Genomic DNA, 19,337 nt, shown 5'->3' on the forward strand with positions numbered 1-19,337 from the left:
GTAGGTTGCTGAGGGGAAGAGCCATGGAATCATGGAACTGCTCAAGTGGCCTTTCTTTGGAAGTTTCCAAAATTTGTCTTTGTTGAAGTAGCGATAGGGGCCACCAGCCCTTTCACTGTTACAGAAAGCCCAAAGAAGTAAGGCTTGAAAAGCCAAGATTTTTTGCTCAAAATAATAACTACATACATTATTAATCTGTTACCAACCTGGGTTTTTGGCCTTCCTTAATCAATAAAAATTGATAAGAGGACAGACAAGAAATTCAGACAAGGCTTTATTTGGGGGCCCTGTTGCAGCAAGTTGGGGAGAGGTGGTGACAAGCAAGTTTCCCTTGCTCACTCCTCCCCTGAGGGTTGAGGGAGGTGGCTCCTTATAGGGAGTGAAGGTAGGAGTGGGGTCAGGAGTCAGGCCAGAGGGGCGGCTTAGATGGTTTGCCCATCCCTCTGGTGGTGTGGGCAGGAAGCACATGGAGTACCTTGATTTTGCCTCCAACACCCTCCTTCTGCTATTTGCTCTTCAGAAATGGAGTTGGTTTTAGTTTTCAGTATTTTGTTGCTTACAGTTTGCCTCAGCTGCATGTGCTTGCAGCTGTTTTTAGTCCCATATAATTTCTTTGTATTTCCTTGCTCCAGGAGATGTTTGTCCAGGTGCAGCCACTGCAGCAAAGGGTCCTAGGTCCTAGCCTGTTTCAGAGCCAGGTGCTCTCTTAAGTTATCTATCTGGATACTTACTTAGTTTCTATTTCAGAACCACTCTTACACTGTAGGTTTTATTTCAGTTTTGGGCTAAGGACCTGTATATTAGAAAGGTGAAACATCTTACCCAAGCTCATATGGCCAGTAAATGATGGAGCTGGTTTGGAGCTTGTGTCTGATGAGGTGAGTTAGGTCAGAGGCACAGGGTTATTGGTAATCAGGTACCACTCATGGAGCCCTTGCTATAGGACACGTGATTCACAGCCTTGTGAGGTATCAAATCTTTCAGTTGAGATCACTGAGATTCAGAGTTGATTAGGAATTTGCTCAAGGATGAGTTGACTTTTGGCTATGGCTGAGCCTGATATTCTCATTCACCCAAAAGTCTCAAATATGTGTTGTCCTTACAATAACCCAAGCACCATGAATGGCATACAGCATGAAAAAGTGAATGCTTTCTGGACCACTCTTTGTCAGAGCTAATATGAACAGATTAGGAGAAAATTTATTTGAATACACTAATATTTGATGTATATAAGAGAGGTGGGCTGTCATATAGCTGTAAATTGCAGTACAATATCTAGAATTCAGACTTGATTTCTAGAGCTCAAACCTAGTTCAACAGTGGTTTTTGGCAGACCCTGTGCCTGGGCCTTCTTGAAGTATGTCAGTAGACTTGGTCTCTATATTGTTATATAATGGGGGATATTTATCCACATTTAACAGATAACTCCTAGGAATGCAGTGTATTCTAGGCACTGTGCTAAGAGCTAAGTGTACAGGGAAGGCCCCGTCTTTGTGGAGTTTACATATAAATGGGATGAGACACGATATACAAGTGAACAAACAAATAATTAAAGCCTTTGATAAATGCTATGAAACCAATGGTAGTTGGAATAGCATTGGGAGGGTGTATTCATTTCCTGTGGCTGTTGTAACAAATTATCACAAACTGGGTGGCTTAAAAACAACACACATTTATTCTCTCACAGTTCTGGAGGCCAGAAATCCAGAATCAATCTGTCAGCAGGAAGCACTCCCTTTAGAGGTTTTATAGGAGAATCTGATCTTTACCTCTTCCAGCTCTGGTGACTGCTGGCATCCCTTGACTTGTGACTGCATCTCTTCAATCTCTGCCTCTTCCTCTTCTGTGTGTGTCTTCTCTTCTGCATGTCTCTTAAAAGGACAACTGTGATGGCAGTTAGGGCCCACTTGGATAATTCAGGGTAATCTCCTATTTCAAGATCCTTAATTATATCGAAAGCCTTTTTTTCCAAATAAGGAAACATTCACATATTCCAAAGGGTAGATGTAGACATCTTTTGGAGGAGGCACAGAATTTTTTGGCCTAACACAAAGAGTTACTTGCACTCTAATACAGTTTTTGATAAATACTGTAAGAGAGGCAACAAGTACAATGAGAGTACAGGAACAACCTGGGAAACATCTTAAGGCTTTTAACAATCCACTTAAGTCTCTGAACATATTTGACACCACAGGTGGAGAGAAACCTACATTTCGTCTTCTGTTATTACCCCTCATTGTCTGAATTTATTTATTTGTGTGTTTATCATCTATTGTCAGGTATTAGAAGGTAAGTGCTGTGAAGGCAAGGACTTCTATATTCATCCTTATTTCCCGTGTTCTAGAGTAGTGCTTGGCACATAGTAAGTATTTTATAAATGAATATTTTTTGATTGAATTAAAGGCACCTGTGCTTTCGAACCCACCATATCCAAAGCAAAACTCCAAACTTGGGCCTTACCTGTCCTGCCCAATCTGGCTAATATGACAGTGTCTCCTGCTTCCTCACTATCTGGGAAGGACAGCCTCTAAAATTGCCTCCAATGGTCTTCATCTTCTGGTATGCATGGCCTTTGTGTAATCTTTTCCCCTTTTGTGTGGACTAACCCTAGTGACTCACTTCTATACAATATGGCAAAAGTTCTGAGTGTCATCTCCAAGATAGGGTTATAAAAGGACTCTGGTTTTCTTCTTACTTGCCTTCTTTTCACTCCTTTTCTCTGGTTCCTCCCTCCCACCCCCCACCTTCTACCACCATCACTCTGAATGAAGCAATTTGCTGTGTTGTGAGTAGTCCTTTGGAGAGATCCATATGGCAAGGAATTGATGTTTCTGGCCAACAGTCAGTGGGGTCTTGAGACTTGTCAACAGCCACATGAGTAAGCCTGGAAGTGGCTCCTTCTCTGGCTGAGACTTGGAGTATCAGCACCTAGTCAACACTTAGACTGCACTCCAGTGATCCTGGGTCAGAGGCACCCAGCTGAGTCATACCCTGATTCCTGATTCACATAAATTATGAGATAATTATTGTAAATTGCTTAGATTTAGGGTGATTTTTTGCTCTGCAATAGATAACGTGTATACTCCTCATGCTCAATCCATTACCCAAACCTTCTCATTTTATCTAAATACTTCTAAGTCTATTCACCTTCCCTCCACCGTTGTCCATACTCTAATTTACCTATAATCTAATGTTCTCTGAACTACTATAATTGCCTCCTAGTTCATACACTATGTTGGCCCCCTTTCAACTCTATCTCCACATTGCAGTCAGAGTTATCTTTGTAAAACACAAATCCAATCATATCCGTCTCCTTCTTCTAACTTTTCTGTGACTATAGAGCCTGTCTTCCTCCCCAGTTTCATTGTACATTACGTGGGACCCTTCATTTCAGTAGCACTGAGTTTTCCCATAGTTCTTCATGTTCAACATGTTTACTTCCACCATAAGGCCTTTGTATTATTCTCCAGCATGAATTACCTCTGCTCCCTTCTTTTTGGTTGAGCCCTACTTATCCTATAGAGTTTATACCAAGAGTCCCTTTCTCAGGGACTATATGTTCTCACAGAATCCTAGCTCTTAGCATTTTTGAAATTATTCTTGAAATATAATATGTGTTTGTAATATTGGCCATCTCTTTTGAATCGTAGATTTCAAGAGAGCAGGGATTATGTCTATTTTGTTTACCCTTGAATCCCTAATGCTTACTACTTCAACCTTATACCAGGCATTTAAAAAAATAATAATTGAGTGAATGAGTGAATGAAGGTGGGAGGAGGTGAAAGACAAATATATTCTTAAAAGACTACAGTAGGTTTTGGTGTTGAGAAAACAAGAAGAAAGCAACTGAAAACATATTACAGTAAAAGAGTGAATAAATTCCCTCAACTTACTGATGGAAAAACTGGTTACAGAGTTGAAGTGATTAGCCACAGCATATCAGTAAGTCTTATTACTCAAGTGTTTCATTTTTTAAAATAACCTTTTTATTTAATTTAATGCTGAAAAGAACCAGTATAATTTACTTCGATCTCCTTATTTCCTTGAAAGAAAGGAATTGTTCAAGGCCTAGTTGTCCAATGGTTAGACCGTCTTCTAACCTCCTTACTCCTAATAAGTTCAGTAGACTTATAGCTGCATTTTCATTAGCAAGTGCGGTATAGGGTCTGCCAAGACAATGGGCAACTCTGAAAGTTGCCTGACTCAGTGCAAAGTTGTTTTGCCTATGGAGAAAATTACCCTTAATACTGACAGTGGTGGCTAAATAAGCAAAAATAAGCAAAAATAAGAATGTGTCCTACTTTAACAATATGAACTCAAAACCAGATGTAGGAAGAGATCTGAGATTATAATATCAAGCCCTCTTGTTTGATTTGGATGAACTCAAGCTGAGACCCAAAACTTGGATTTGCCTATGACTTTAACAATGACCACTAGAATTCAGTACCAACCCCCTACCCCCAACCCCTGAAAAAAGCCAGCCCACAGCAACAATTTTGCTTAAGCCAAGGTATTTACCTACATTATAAATGGCAGTGAAACAGTTTCTCTAATTGCTACAATTTTTAAAGAAGCTGGTACAATTAGTAATTGCATTAAATTGCTTAACTTAATTTGACAACATTAAGAATTAGTCACTTACAAGCTTTAAAGTGCTTGTCTTTATTATACAAAAAAAGTAATTTGGTGGTGTATTAATATTATTAAAGTATATTGGGTGGTATTTAAAATGGAATAGATGAGAAATAGTTTTTAAAGTGTGGCAGAGTCTGTATGCCAATGCAGTAATTCAAGTTAAAAGAGGTGGTGATTAATTTGGCAAGAAATAGTATTTTTTTGAACTAAGAATGTTTGCTATTTAACGCAGTATATTTGTAGTTTATATTTTGGTTGCAGTTCATAATCAAATTATTTGTCGTAATGAAAAGAAAAAGGATACTGTTTTGATGATTGGATTTTTTTTTTGCTAGATAATAATCTAGAAATATTTAATACTGGGGGTGTTATTTTGTTCCACATTAGGAACTAATTTCATGAATGACATTAATGCCAAATTGATAGAATAATTTTAAAACTGTGCCTATTTATAGTTTCAAGCAAGTTGAGAAAAATTAGTGATTCTTGAGTCAGCTATTTGACTTTTGATTTGGGGGTAGGATGTCTTCTTTTTTAAGGAAAGGGTGGTATGGGAAAATTTTTGAGTGCTTTACTATTTGTAGGTTTTCTCCTAAAATATTTTTTCTTTTTTCTTTTTCTCTCTGTTCTATGAGATTCTATACCATTTCCTGCTTGTACCTTTAGATAACCAAAATTCATGAATAAACCTGAAATTTCCAAAATGAGCTACTCCCTGAAGATTTTCTCAGGAAAAAAAAATTGTTCTAATAGGTGAATATTTTCCTATGTAGGCCCTATTAACACTTCCCTAAATAAATTAGTTTTATATAGCAAGAACCTAAGCTTAGAAAAATGAACATAATTGTAAAATGCATGTTTGAAAAGATAAAGTGAAATGAATTGATACTCAATGCTAGTTTGTTTTTAAATGACGTAAATGCTCTTATTTTGTCAGGAAAAGTTAAGTTGGATCTAAGAAGCAAGTTTTCCCTACATAAATATTTCTATCTTTTTTTTAATGATTTTTTTTCACATTATAGCTGGCTTACAGTGTTCTGTCAATTTTCCACTGCACAGCAAGGTGACCCAGTCACACATATACACTCTTTTTTCTCACATTATCATGCTCAATCATAAGTGACTAGATATGGTTCCCAGTGCTGTACAGCAGGATCTCACTGCTTATCCATTTCAAAGGCAATAGTCTGCCTCTATTAACCCCAAATTCTCAGTCCATCCCACTCCCTCTCCCTTGCCCCTTGGCAACCACAAGTCTGTTCTCCAAATCCATAAGTTTATTTTCTGTGGAAAGGTTCATTTGTGCCATATATTAGGTTCCAGATATAAGTGATATATGATATTTGTCTTTCTGACTTATTTCACCCACTATGAGAGTCTCTAGTTCCATCCATGTTGCTACAAATGGCATTATTTTATTCTTTTTTGTGGCTGAGTAGTATTTCATTGGGTATATATACCATGTCTTCTGGGTTGTTTCCCTGTCTGGGCTATTGTGAATAGAGCTGCAATGAACATGCGGGTGCATGTGTCTTTTTCAAGGAAAGCTTTGTATGGATATATGCCCAAAAGTGGGATTGCTGGATCATATGGTAGTTCTATGTATAGTTTTCTAAGGTACTCCCATACTATTTTCCATGGTGGTTGTACAAATTTACATTCCCACCAACAGTGCTGGAGGGTTCCCTTTTCTCCACATCTCCTCCAGCATTTGTTATTTGTGGACTTATTAATGATGGCCATTCTGACTGGTGTGAGGTGGCACCTCGTAGTAGTTTTGAGTTGCATTTCTCTGATAATCAGTGATGTTGAGCATTTTTTCATGTGTTTGTTGGTCATCTGTATATCTTCTTTGGAGAAATGTCTATTCAGGTCTTTTGTCCATTTATTAATTGAGTTGTTTGCTTTTTTGCTGTTGAGTTGTATAACTTATTTGTATATGTCAGAGATTAAACCCTTGACAGGTACATCCTTTGAAACTATTTTCTCCCATTCTGTAAGTTGTCTTTTTTTGTTTTGTTTTGTTTTCCTTTGCTGTGAAAATGCTTGTCAGTTTGATGAGGTCCCATTGGTTTATTTTTGCTCTTATTTCTGTTGCTTTGGGAGACTGACCTGAGAAAATATTTGTAAGGTTGATATCAGAGAATGTTTTGCCTATGTTCTTCTCTAGTCATTTGATGGTGTCTTGTCTTATATTTAAGTCTTTAAGCTATTTTGAGTTTATTTTTGTGCATGGTTTGAGGGTGTGTTCTAGTTTCATTGCTTTGCATGCAGCTGTTCAGGTTTCCCAGCAATGCTTGCTGAAAAGACTTTCTTTTTCCCATTTTATTTTCTTGCCTCCTTTGTCAAAGATTAATTGACCATAGGTGTCTGGGTTTGTTTCTGGGTTCTCTATTCTGTTCCATTGGTCCGTATGTCTGTTTTGGTACCAGTACCATACTGTCTTGATTACTGTGGATTTGTAGTATTGCCTGAAGTCTGGGAGAGTTATGCCTCCTGCTTGGTTTTTGTTCCTTAGGATTGCTTTGGCAATTTTAAGCCTTTTGTGGTTTCATATAAATTTCTGGATTGTTTGTTCTAGTTCTGTGAAAAATATCCTGGGTAATTTGATAGGGATTGCATTGAATCTGTAGGTTGCTTTGGGTAGTGTGATCATTTTTACAATATTAGTTTTTCCAACCCAGGTACATGGAATATCTTTCCATTTCTTTGCATCTTCTTTACTTTCCTTGATTAATGTTTTATAGTTCTCAGCATATAAGTCTTTCACCTCCTTGGTCAGGTTTATTCCCAGGCATTTGGCTTTTGGGGGTGCAATTTTAAAGGGTATTGTATTTTTGTATTCCTTTTCTACTATTTCATTGTTAGTATACAGAAATGCGACTGATTTCTGAATGTTAATCTTATATCCTGCTACTTTGCTGAATTCGTTGATCAGTTCAGGTAGTTTTTGGGTTGAGCCCTCAGGGTCTTCTATATGTAGTATCATGTCCTCTGTATACAGTGACAGTTTTACCTCTTCTTTTCCAATTTGGATGCCTTTTATTTCTTCTGTTTGTCTGATTGCTAGTAGCTAGGACTTCCAATCCTATGTTGAATAACAGCAGTGAGAGTGGGCATTCTTGTCTTGTTCCAGATTTGAATCAGAAGGCTTTCGGCTTTTCTCCTTTGAGTATTATATTTGCTGTGGGTTTGTCATAAATGACTTGATTATGTTAAGGTATGTTCCCTCTAAACCCACTTTGGTAAGAGTTTTGATCATGAATGGATGTTGGAATTTGTCAAACACTTTTTCTGCATATATTGAGATGATCATGTGGTTTTTGACTTTTCTTTTGTGAATGTGGTTATGACGTTGATTGATTTGCATATGTTGAACCATCCTTGTGCATTTGGGATCAATCCCCCCGTCATGGTTTATGATCATTTTTATATGTTGTTGAATTCAGTTGGCTAAAATTTTGTTGAGAATTCTTGCACTTATATTCATCAAAGATACTGGCCTATAGTTTTCTTTTTTGGTAGTATCTTTGTTTAGTTTTGGAATTAGGGTGGTGGTGGCATCATAGAATGTCCTTCAGAGTGTTCCTTCTTCAACCTTGAAAAAGTTTAAGGAGGTTGGGTATAATATCATGGGTATCCTCTTTGTACGTTTGGTAGAATTCGCCTGTGAAGCCATCTGGTCCTGGACTTTTATTTGAAGGAAGTGTTTTTATCACATATTCAAATTTTTTTTATCTTTTGTCTTTTTAGAGCCACACCCATGGCACATGGAGTTTCCCAAGCTAGGGGTCCAGTTGGAGCTGTAGCTGCCAGCCTATGCTACAGCCACAGCAACACAGCATCTGATCCGTGTCAGCAACCTACACCACAGCTCTCGGCGACATCAGATTTTTAACCAACTGAGGGAGGCCAGAGATCGAACCTGCATCCTCATGATGCTAGTCAGATTCATTTCTATTGAGACATGGTGGGAACTCCTATGGATTAGGTTTCGACCTAAAAATTTTAGGGGAACACATTTAGTCATTAACAGTAACCACTGAGCCATGACAGGAACTCCCATATTCAACTTCATTTCTAGGGATTGGTTTGTTCAGCTGATATATTTCTTCTTGATTGAGTTTTGGCAGGCTATAAGTCTCTAGAAAGTTGTCCATTTTTTCTACGTTTTCAAATTTGTTGGCATATCATTATTCATAGTATTCTCTTATTTTTTTTGTATTTCTTATTTTATTTTCTTGTTTTTTTTCCTCTCCTCCTCTTGGTAAGTCTGGCCAGAGGTTTGTCAATTTTGTTTACCTTTTCAAAGAACCAGCTCTTGGTTTTATTGATTTTTCCTTTTTTTTTTTGGATCTCTATTTTATTGATTTCCTCTCTGGTATTTATTATTTCCTTCCTTCTGCTGACTTCAGGTTCTGTTTGTTCTTCTTTTTCTAATTCATTTATGTGGTGGGGTAAGTTGTCAATTTGAGATTTTTCTTCTTTTCTGAGGAAAGCCTGTGCTACTATGAATTTCCTTCTAAGCACTGCTTTTGCGTCATTCCATAAATATTGAATGGTTGTGTCTTCATTATCATTTGCCTCCAGATATTTTTTAATTTCCTTCTTGATTGCCTTCTTGACCCACTGCTTTGTTAGTAGCATATTATTTAGTCTCCATGTAGTTACTTTTTTCTCATTTCTTTTCCTGTTGTTTATTTCCAGTTTCATGCCATACTGGTCAGAGAAGATACTTGAAATAATTTCTATACTCTTAAATTTGTTGAGGTTAGCTTTGTGCCCCAGTATGTGATTGATCCTTGAGAATGTTCCATGTGCACTTGGAAGAATGTATGTTCTGATTTTTTTGGATGCAATGTCCTGAAAATGTCAAGTCTAACTTTTCTATTGTGTCATTTAGGATCTGTGTTGTCTTATTAACTTTCTGTCTAGAGGATCTGTCCATTGATGTGAGTGGGGTGTTAAAGTCTCCTATTATGATTGTATTCCCATAAATTTCTCCTTTTTTTGTCTGTTAGTATTTGTTGGAGGTATCTGAGTGCTCTTATATTAGGGGCATATATATTGATGATTGTAATATCCTCTTTTTCAATGGATCCTTTTACCATTAAATAGTGCCCTTCTTAGTCTTTCTTTATGGCCTTCATCTTAAAGTCTATTTTATCTGATATGAGGATTGCACCTCCTGCTTTGCTGTCTTGTCCATTGACATGCAATATCTTTTCCCATCCCCTCATTTTCAATCTATATGTGTCCTTTGCCCTAAGGTGAGTCTCTTGTTGACAGCAGATTGAAGGTTTTTGCTTTTTTATCCAATCTGCTACTCTGTGCCTTTTGATTGGAGCATTCAGTATATTGACATTTAAGGTGATTATTGATAGATATGTTTTTATTGCCATTTTAAACCTTGTTTTCCTGTTGATTCTATATTTTTCTTTTCTTCCTTTCTTTTTTTGGTTGGATGATTTCCATTTATTTTATGCTTATGTACTTTTCTCTTTAGTTTTTGTGAATGTAATCTTTGGTTTTGTTTTGTCATTGCCCTGCTTTTTAAGTCTGTTAACCCCTTCCTATATCTGCTTGCTTTAGCCTGATAGTCATATAGTCTCAAACACATTATTGAAAAAAAAGTGTCTATATTTTCTTACTTTCCTTCCCCACATTCTATGATTTTGAAGTCTTTTTTTAACAACTTCATTTTTGTCCTCTTGCTGTTCCATGCATTTATCATTGCTTTTACAGTATTTTCACCCCACTTTTAGATCTGTATGCTGGTTTATTTAAGTGATTGCTTGCCAAGTGTGGTTTCCTCCATCCTATTCTTCTTACTTTTTTTTTTATATTTAGAGAAGCCCTTTCAGTATTTCTTTTAGAATGGGTTTAAGATTGCTGTATTCTAATATTGCTGTACTCTTTCAGCTTTTGTTTGTTGGAGAAATTCTTAATTTCTCTTTCTATTTTAAATGATATTCTTGCTAGATAGAGTATTTTAGGCTGCAAATTTTTTCCTTTCAAAACTTTGAATATATCTTGCTACTCTCTTCTGGCCTGTAGTGTTTCTGCAGAGAAATCAGCTGTATGGGGATTCCCTTATAATTAATGCATTGTTTTTCTCTTGCTGTCTCTAGAATCCTCTCTTTATCTTTAACTTTTGCATTTTTATTATAATATGTCTTGATGTGGTCCTATTTGTGTTCAACTTGTTTGGGGCCCTCTGTGCTTCCTATATCTTGATTTAAGTTTCTTTTAGATATGAAAATTTTTCAGCCATAATTTCTTCAAATATATTTTTCAATCCTCTTTTCTTTTTCTTCTCCTTCTGGAATTCCTATTATGTATAGACTGGCCTGCTTTATATTATCTCATAGATCTCTTATATTGCTTTCATGTTTTTTCATTTGATTTTCTGTCTGCTGTTCTGATTGGGTGATTTCCATTATTCTATCTTCCATGTCACTAATTAATTCCTCTGCATTATTCATTCTTCTCTTTAGTGCCTTTAGCTCAGTTTGTGTCTCTGCAAATGAATTTTCTAATTTTTCTATGTTCCTCATTATATTTTCTAGTTTCTTTCTAAAGAAATCTGCATTACTTTTTATCTCTGCTTTTAATTCCTTGATATTCAGCCTTAATTCCTTCAGTATTTTCACTGTCTCCCTTTTGAACTCAACATTCATTGATTGCTGCTTCAGGTGAATTCTCCTGTTCTTTTAACTGGGAATTGTTCCTGAGCTTCTTTTTGCTTATATTTTTCTGTGAGTTTATGGAAGCCAAATTATAGTCTTGAAGGGCTACTTATATGCAAGAGCACCCCTTTTTATTTTGTGGGGCTTACTATTTATTTTTGGCATGGGAGTTTGAATATTTGCTGTCTTTTTGTTTGGTGTGAGAAGCTCTTATCCCCAGGGTGCTCAGTGTATTTCCAGGGAGAAGGAGGCAATGTGTAGGGGTAGTAGTCAGTGCCTGGTTGCTGGGCTCTTAACAGGAGCAAGAACCTGCAGGAAGGTGGCACAGGCTACTCCTAGTTGCAGGGCCCTTGGAGGTGATAATGAGCCTTAGGCAGATTTACGAGGTGCCCAGAGCATTTGGTAGTGGCAGCAGCAGGGTGTGAATTCCCAGGGGAGTGAGAGTAACAACAGATAGTGTTTGATTGCAGTGCCCTCCTCTGAGGTGACTGGAGTCCAAGTGGTGCCTGTTCAAGGACCCCTACTGGTAGTGGGCTATGCTGACCCCTGGAATCAGTGATAACTCTGGTGGTTTGCACCTGCCATCTGTAGACCACATAAGAAACACCCTGTCCTACTTAGCCCATGCAGGAGGTGCTGCAAAGGCTGCTCCTAGTTGCAGAGTCCTGGGAAGTGACAGTGATCAAGTGTGGGTGCTGCCCAGGGCGTTTGGCAGTGGCAGCAGCAGGCCTGGTGTGTTCCCAGGGTCATGAGAGCAGCAACAGGTGGTGTTCAGTTGAAATGCCCTCCTCTGTGATGTCTTTTAGGTGATTGGGGTTGCAAGTGGTGCCTGTTCAAGGACCTGTAGTGGTGGCAGGCCACGCCCACCTCTGCAGCCAGAGATAACTGCAGTGGTTTTTCCCCACCACCTGTAGCCCATGCAAGAAGCACCTTGTCCCACTTAACCCCACAGGACGTGCTGCAAAGGCTGCTTCTAGTTATACGTTCCTGGGAAGGGACAGTGATCAAGTGTCTAGGCACTGTCCAGAGTTTTTGGCAGTGGCAGCAGCAGGGTGGGTGTGCTCCCAGGGGAGTGAGAGCAACAACAGTTGGTTTTCCATCACCGTGTCCTCCTCTGTGGTGCCCTCTGAGGTGGTTGGGGCTGCAAGTGGTTCCTGTTCAGGGACCCCTAGTGGTGGTGGGCCATGCCCACCTCTGGAGTGAGAGGTAACTGTGGTGGTTTGCTGCTGCCACCTGCAGACCATGCAAGGAGAACCCCATCTTGCTTAGCATGTAATGTCTGTGCATTCATTCTGATCATGTATATATTCAGAATAAACAAAAACTTATACAACTACATTAACAATAAAAAACAAACAACCTGATTCAAAATGGGGCAAAAGACTTGATTAGATATTTCTCCAGAGAAAGTATACAAGTGGCTGATAAAGCTCATGAAAAAGCTGTTCAGTATCTCTAATCTTTAGGGAAATACAAATCAAAATCTCAATGAACTATTGCCTTAGACCTATTAGTATGCCTACTGCAACGCGGAAAGTAGCACGTGTTGGTAAGGATGTGGAGAAATTGGAACCCTTGTGCACTGCTGGTAATGTAATGTAAAATGGTGCAGCAGCTATGGAAAACAATATGGCAGTTTCTCAAAAAATTAAAATAGAATTACCATATGACCTAGCAATTCTACTTCTAGGCATATACCCAAAAGAATTGAAAGCAGGGTCTCAGGGAGATATTTTTATACACATAGTCTTAGCAGCATTATTTTCAGTTGTGAAAAGGTAGAAGTAACTGTGTCCATGGGCGGATGAATGGATAAACAAAATGTAGCATATACAAACAGTGGGAAATTATTAAGTCTTAGAAAGAATGGAAACTCTGGCATATGCTACAGCATGGATGAACCTTAAGGACATTATACTAAGTGAAATAAGCCAATCGCAAAAATCAAGTATTGTATAACTTCACTTATGTAGGAATCTGGAGCAATCTAATCATAAAATTAGAGAGTAGAATGGTGATTGCAAGGGAATGTGTGGCAGAGGGAGAATGAGAAGTAGTTTAATGGATACAAAGTTCCAGTTTTATAAAATGTGAAAGTTCTGGAGATTGATTGTACAACAAAGTGACTATATTATAAATACTGAGCCATACATTTTAAATGTTTAAGATGGCAAATTTTATGTTATGCACTTTTTAAAACCATAATTAACTTTTTTTTTCATAAGGAGAGGGAAATTAATTAGGAAAAAAAAATTTGGAAAAGTCTCCTTAGAAACAGCTTGAGAAACACTAGTATACAATAAATGTGTATATGTATGTATTTTAGCTGAACTGTTTAAATTACTATGGCATAATAGCATGTATCTCCTAAGAACAAGGATAATCTCCTACATATCACTATGTATCATAACACTACATGTATACTGATTCTCTGTATCGTTATCTCATTATCACATTCAAGAAATTTAATATGGAACAATAAGATATTATGATATACCAGTCTATACTCAGATTTCTCCAGTTCTGTTAATATTTTTTTCTGAGAGTTCACATCATGGCACAGCAGAAATGAATCCAACTAGGATCCATGAGGTTGCGGGTTCGACCCCTGGCCTTGCTCAGTGGGTTAAAGATCTGGTGTTGTCGTGAGATGTGGTGTAGGTCACAGACATGGCTTGGATCCTGAGTTGCTGTGGCTCTGGCATAGGCTGATGGCTACAGCTCCGATTAGAACCCTAGCCTGGGAACCTCCATATGGCTCAAGTGCAGCCCTAAAAAAGACAAAAAAAAATTAATTTTTTTTCCCATGCAGGATCAATCAAGGATCATACTTTGAATTTAGTTGTAATGTCATTTTGGGTTTATTTTTCTTTTTTCTTTCCTTTTTTTTTTTTGCTTTTTAGGGCCACAGGTGTGCAATATGGAAGCTCCCACACTAGGGGTCAAATAAGAGCTGTAGCTGCCAGCCTATGCCACAGCTCACAGCAACACCGGATCCTTAACCTCTTTAGCAAGGCCAAGGATCAAACCCACATCCTCATGAATACCAGTTGGGCTCTTTACTGCTGAGCAGAATGGGAACTTCCATTTTGGGGTTCTTTAATCTAGAATAATTGGGGTCTTTCTAAGACATTGACATTTTGGAGAGTTTGGGCCAATTGTATTGTAGAATGTCTCTCAATATGGATTTATCTAATTGTTTCTTCATGATAATTAAACATTCAGGGCACCCCCCCCCCCAGATATAAATGATGTAATACATTTCTTTTGCAGGTACATAATATCATTTGTCCCATTACTCTGATGTCAAAATTGATTATGTGGTTAGTTAAAATGGTGAGTAAACATTTTTATTAATATTTTCTATTTGTTTCTAACTTAAAAAGGCTTACTTAGTTCAAAAAACTTGAAAAAATATGAAGGAAAATAGAATCACTGTAGTTTCACCATATAGAAAAAGACATTGTTAATATTTTTATGTATATCCTTAAGCAGTCTTCTATTGTTGATCATCTAGTTATTCTAGCTTTTTGCTGTTTAAAATATTTGCTATTGTAAATAACCCAATAGTGGACATTGTCACCCTCCTCCAAATCTTTGTATTATTTATAAAAAAAACTTCTGTAGGATTTCTAAAAAGTCAATTGTTTGATTAAAAGGTATTAACTCCTCAAAGATTGTGTCATATTTCCTGACATTGTCTTCTCTCTGAGGTTTTGTTTGGGTATATAGTATTCAAAAATTCCTCATCAAAAATAAACACTATTGTTTCAACAGAATAAGCAAATTAATGTAAGAACCTAGTAGATGCTGACTATTCCCATTCAATGCATCTAGTAGAAAACATCGTGCTTAACCCTAGTCTATGGTAAGGTTTTTCTTTTTATCTTTTTTTTAATTACTCAAATGAATTAATCACATCTGTAGTTGTATAATGATCATAACAATCTGATTTCACAGGACTTCCATCCCACAGCCCAAGCACATCTCCCCACCCCCCAAACTGTCTCCTCCAGAGACCATAAGTTTTTCAATGTCTGTGAGTCAGCATCTGTTCTGCAAAGTTCAGTCTGTCCTTTTTTCAGATTCCACATGTCAGTGAAAGCATTTGATGTTGGCGTCTCATGGTATGACTGACTTCACTTAGCATGATAATTTCTAGGTCCATCCATGTTGCTAAAAATGCTGGTATTTCGTTCCTTTTAATGGCTGAGTAATATTCCGTTGAGTGTATGTACCACATCTTCTGGATCCACTCCTCTGTCGATGGACATTTAGGTTGTTTCCATGTCTTGGCTATTGTAAATAGTGCTGCAATGAACATCGGAGTACATGTGTCTTTGCGAGTTGTGGTTTACTCTGGATAGATGCCTAGGAGTGGGATTGCTGGATCAAATGGTAGTTCTATGTTTAGTTTTCTGAGGAATCTCCATACTGCTTTCCACAGTGGTTGCACCAATTTACAATCCCACCAACAGTGTGCTAGGGTTCCTTTTTCTCCACACCCTCTCTAGCACTTCTTGTTTGTAGACTTTTGGATGATGGCCATTCTGGCTGGTGTAAGGTGGTACCTCATAGTGGTTTTGATTGGCATCTCTCTAAGAATGAGTGATGCTGAACATCCTTTCATGTGTTTTTTGGCCATCTGCATGTCTTCTTTGGAGAATTGTATGTTTAGATCCTCTTCCCATTTTTTGATGGGTTTTTTTGTTTTTTTGGTATGGAGCTACAGAAGGTGTTTATAAGTTTTGGAGATGAATCCCTTGTCAGTGGATTCATTTGCAAAGATTTTCTCCCATTCTGTGGGTTGTCTTTGCATTTTGTTTAGGGTTTCCTTTGCTGTGAAGAAACTTTTAAGTTTCATTAGGTCCCATTTGTTTATTTTTGTTTTTACTGTCATTACTCTAAGAGGTGGATCTTAGAAGATGTTGCTGTCATTTATGTCAGAGAGTTTTTGGCCTATGTTTTCCTCTAAGAGTTTGATAGTGTCTAGTCTTATATCTAGGTCTTTAATCCATTTGGAGTTGATTTTTGTGTATGGTGTTAGGCAGTGTTCTAATTTCATTCTTTTTCATGTGGCTGTCCAGTTTTCCCAGCACCACTGATTGAACAAGCTGTCTTTTCTCCATTGTATATTCTTGGCTCCTTTGTCATAGATGAGTTGGCTGTAGGTGTGTGGGTTTAATTCTGGGCTTTCTATCCTGTTCCACTGATCTATATTTCTGTCTTTGTGCCAGTACCATACAGTTTTGATGATTTTTGCTTTGTAGTACAGCCTGAAGTCCGGGAGCCTGATTCCTCCAGCTCCATTTTTCTTTTTCAGGATGTCTTTGGCTATTCTGGGTCTTTTGTGCTTCCAAACAAACTTTAACATATTTTGTTCGAGTATTGTGAAAAATGTCCCTGGTAATTTAATAGGGATTGCATTCAATCTGTACATTGCCTTAAGTACAGTCATTTTGATAATATTAACTCTTCCAATCCATGAGCATGGTATATCTTTCCATCTATTGTGTCATCTTTGATTTCTTTCATCAGTGTCTTATAGTTTTCAGAATACAGGTGTTTCATCTCTTTAGGTAGGTTTACTCCTAGGTATTTTATTCTTTTGGAGGCAATGGTAAACTGGATTGCTTCCCTAATTTCTTTTTCTGCTCTTTCATTGTTACTGCATAGAAATGCCATCAATTTCTATGTATTAATTTTGTATCCTGCGACTTTGCCAAATTCATGGATGAGTTCTAACAGTTTTCTGGTAGAGTTTTTAGGGTTATCTAGGTATAGTATCATGTCATCTGCAAATAGTGATAGTTTTACTTTTTCCTTTCCAATTTGGATCCCTTTTATTTCTTTAATTTCTTTGATTGCTGTGGCTAGGACTTCCAAATCTATGTTGAAGAGTAGTGGCTAGAGTGGACATCCTTGTCTTGTTCCTGATCTCAGTGGGAATTCTTTCAGCTTTTCACCATTGAGAATAATGTTCGCTGTGGGTTTGTCATCTATGGCCTTTATTATGTTGAGGTAGGTTCCCTCTATGCCCACTTTCTTTTTTTTATTTTTTAATTTAATTTAATTTTTTTTTGTCTTTTTGCTATTTCTTGGGCCGCTCCCATGGCACATGGAGGTTCCCAGGCTAGAGGTCGAATTGGAGCTGTAGCCACCGGCCTACGCCAGAAGCCACAGCAACGCGGGATCCGAGCGTGTCTGCAACCTACAACCACAGCTAACGGCAATGCCGGATTGTTAAGCCTACTGAGCAAGGGCAGGGACCGAACCCGCAACCTCATGGTTCCTAGTCGGATTCGTTAACCACTGCGCCACAACGGGAACTCCTATGCCCACTTTCTGAAGGGTTTTTATCAGATATGGGTGTTGGATTTTGTCAAAGGCTTTTTCTGTGTCTATTGAGAGGACCATATGGTTTTTATTCTTCATTTTTTTAATGTGGTGCATCACACTGATGGATTTGTGGATTCTGAAGGACCCTTGCATGCCTGGGATAAATCCCACTTGATCATGATATACAATCCTTTGAATGTATTGTTGGATGCAGTTTGCTAGTATCTTGTTGAAGATTTTTGCATTGATGTTCATCATGAAATTGGCCTGTAGTTTTCTTTTTTTGTGGTGTCTTTGTCTGGTTTTGGTATCAGGGTGATGGTGGCCTCATAGAGTGAGTTTGGGAGTATCCCTTCCTCTTCAATTTTTTGAAATAGTTTCATAAGGAGAAGTGTTAGCTCTTCTCTAAATGTTTGATAGAATTCGCCTGTGAAGCCATCTGATCCTGGACTTTTGTTTGTTGGAAGTTTTTAAATCACAGTTTCAATTTCAGTTCTTGTGATGGGTCCATTTATCTTTTCTGTTTCATCTTGGTTTAGTCTTGGAAGATTGTATTTTTCTAAGAATTTGTCCATTTCTTCTACTTTTTCCATTTTATTGGCGTATAGTTGCAAGTAGTAGTCTCTTATGATCCTTTGTATTTCTGTGATGTCTGTTGTTACTTCTCCTTTTTCATTTCTAATTTTATTGATTTGAGTCCTCTCTCTTTTTTGCTTGATAAGTCTGGCTAGGGGTTTATCAATGTTGTTTTTCTTTTCAAAGAACCAGCTTTTTGTTTCATTGATCTTTTCTATGGTTTTCTTGGTTTCTATTTTATTGATTTCTGCTCTGATCTTTATGATTTCTTTCCTTCTAGTAACTTTAGGTCTTGTCTGTTCTTCTCTCTAAAGCTACTTTAGATGTAAAGTTAGCTTGTTTATTTGAGCTTTTTCTTGTTTTCTGAGGTGGGCTTGTTTTGCTCTAAACTTTCCTCTTAGAACAGCTTTTGCTGCATCCCATAGGTTTTGGAGTGTCGTATCTTTGTTGTCATTTGCTTCTAGGTATTTTTTAATTTCCTCTTTGATTTCTTCAGTGACCTATTGGTTGTTTACTAGCATGTTGTTTAGTCTACATGTGTCTGTGTTTTTTGCAGTTTTTTTCTTGTTGTTGATTTCCAGTCATATAGCATTGTGGTCAGAAAAGGTGCTTGACATGATTTCAATTTTCTTAAAGTTACTGAGGTTGGATTTGTAGCCCAGGATGTGATCGATTTTACAGAATGTTCCATGTGCACTTGAGAAGAATGTGTATTCTGTTGCTTTTGGACGGAATGTCATATAAATATCTGTTAAGTCCATCTGGTTTAATGCATCATTCAGGGCCTGTGTTTCCTTATTGATTTTCTGTCTGTTTGATCTGTCTATTGCTGTAAGTGGAGTGTTAAAGTCCCCCACTATTATTGTGTTATTATCTATTTGTCCTTTTAAGGTTGTAAGCAGTTGCCTTATATATTGTGGTGAACCTATGTTGGGTGTGTAGATATTTAAAATTGTTATATCTTCCTTTTGGATTGATCCTTTGATCATTATGTAATGTCCTTCATTGTCCCATTTTAAAGGCTATTTTGTCTGATATGAGTATTGCTACTCCAGCTTTCTTTTGATCCCCGTTTGCACAAAATATTTTCTTCCATCC

Source organism: Phacochoerus africanus, chromosome 1 (genome assembly GCF_016906955.1).
Source record: "Phacochoerus africanus isolate WHEZ1 chromosome 1, ROS_Pafr_v1, whole genome shotgun sequence".
Taxonomy (NCBI): Eukaryota; Metazoa; Chordata; class Mammalia; order Artiodactyla; family Suidae; genus Phacochoerus; species Phacochoerus africanus.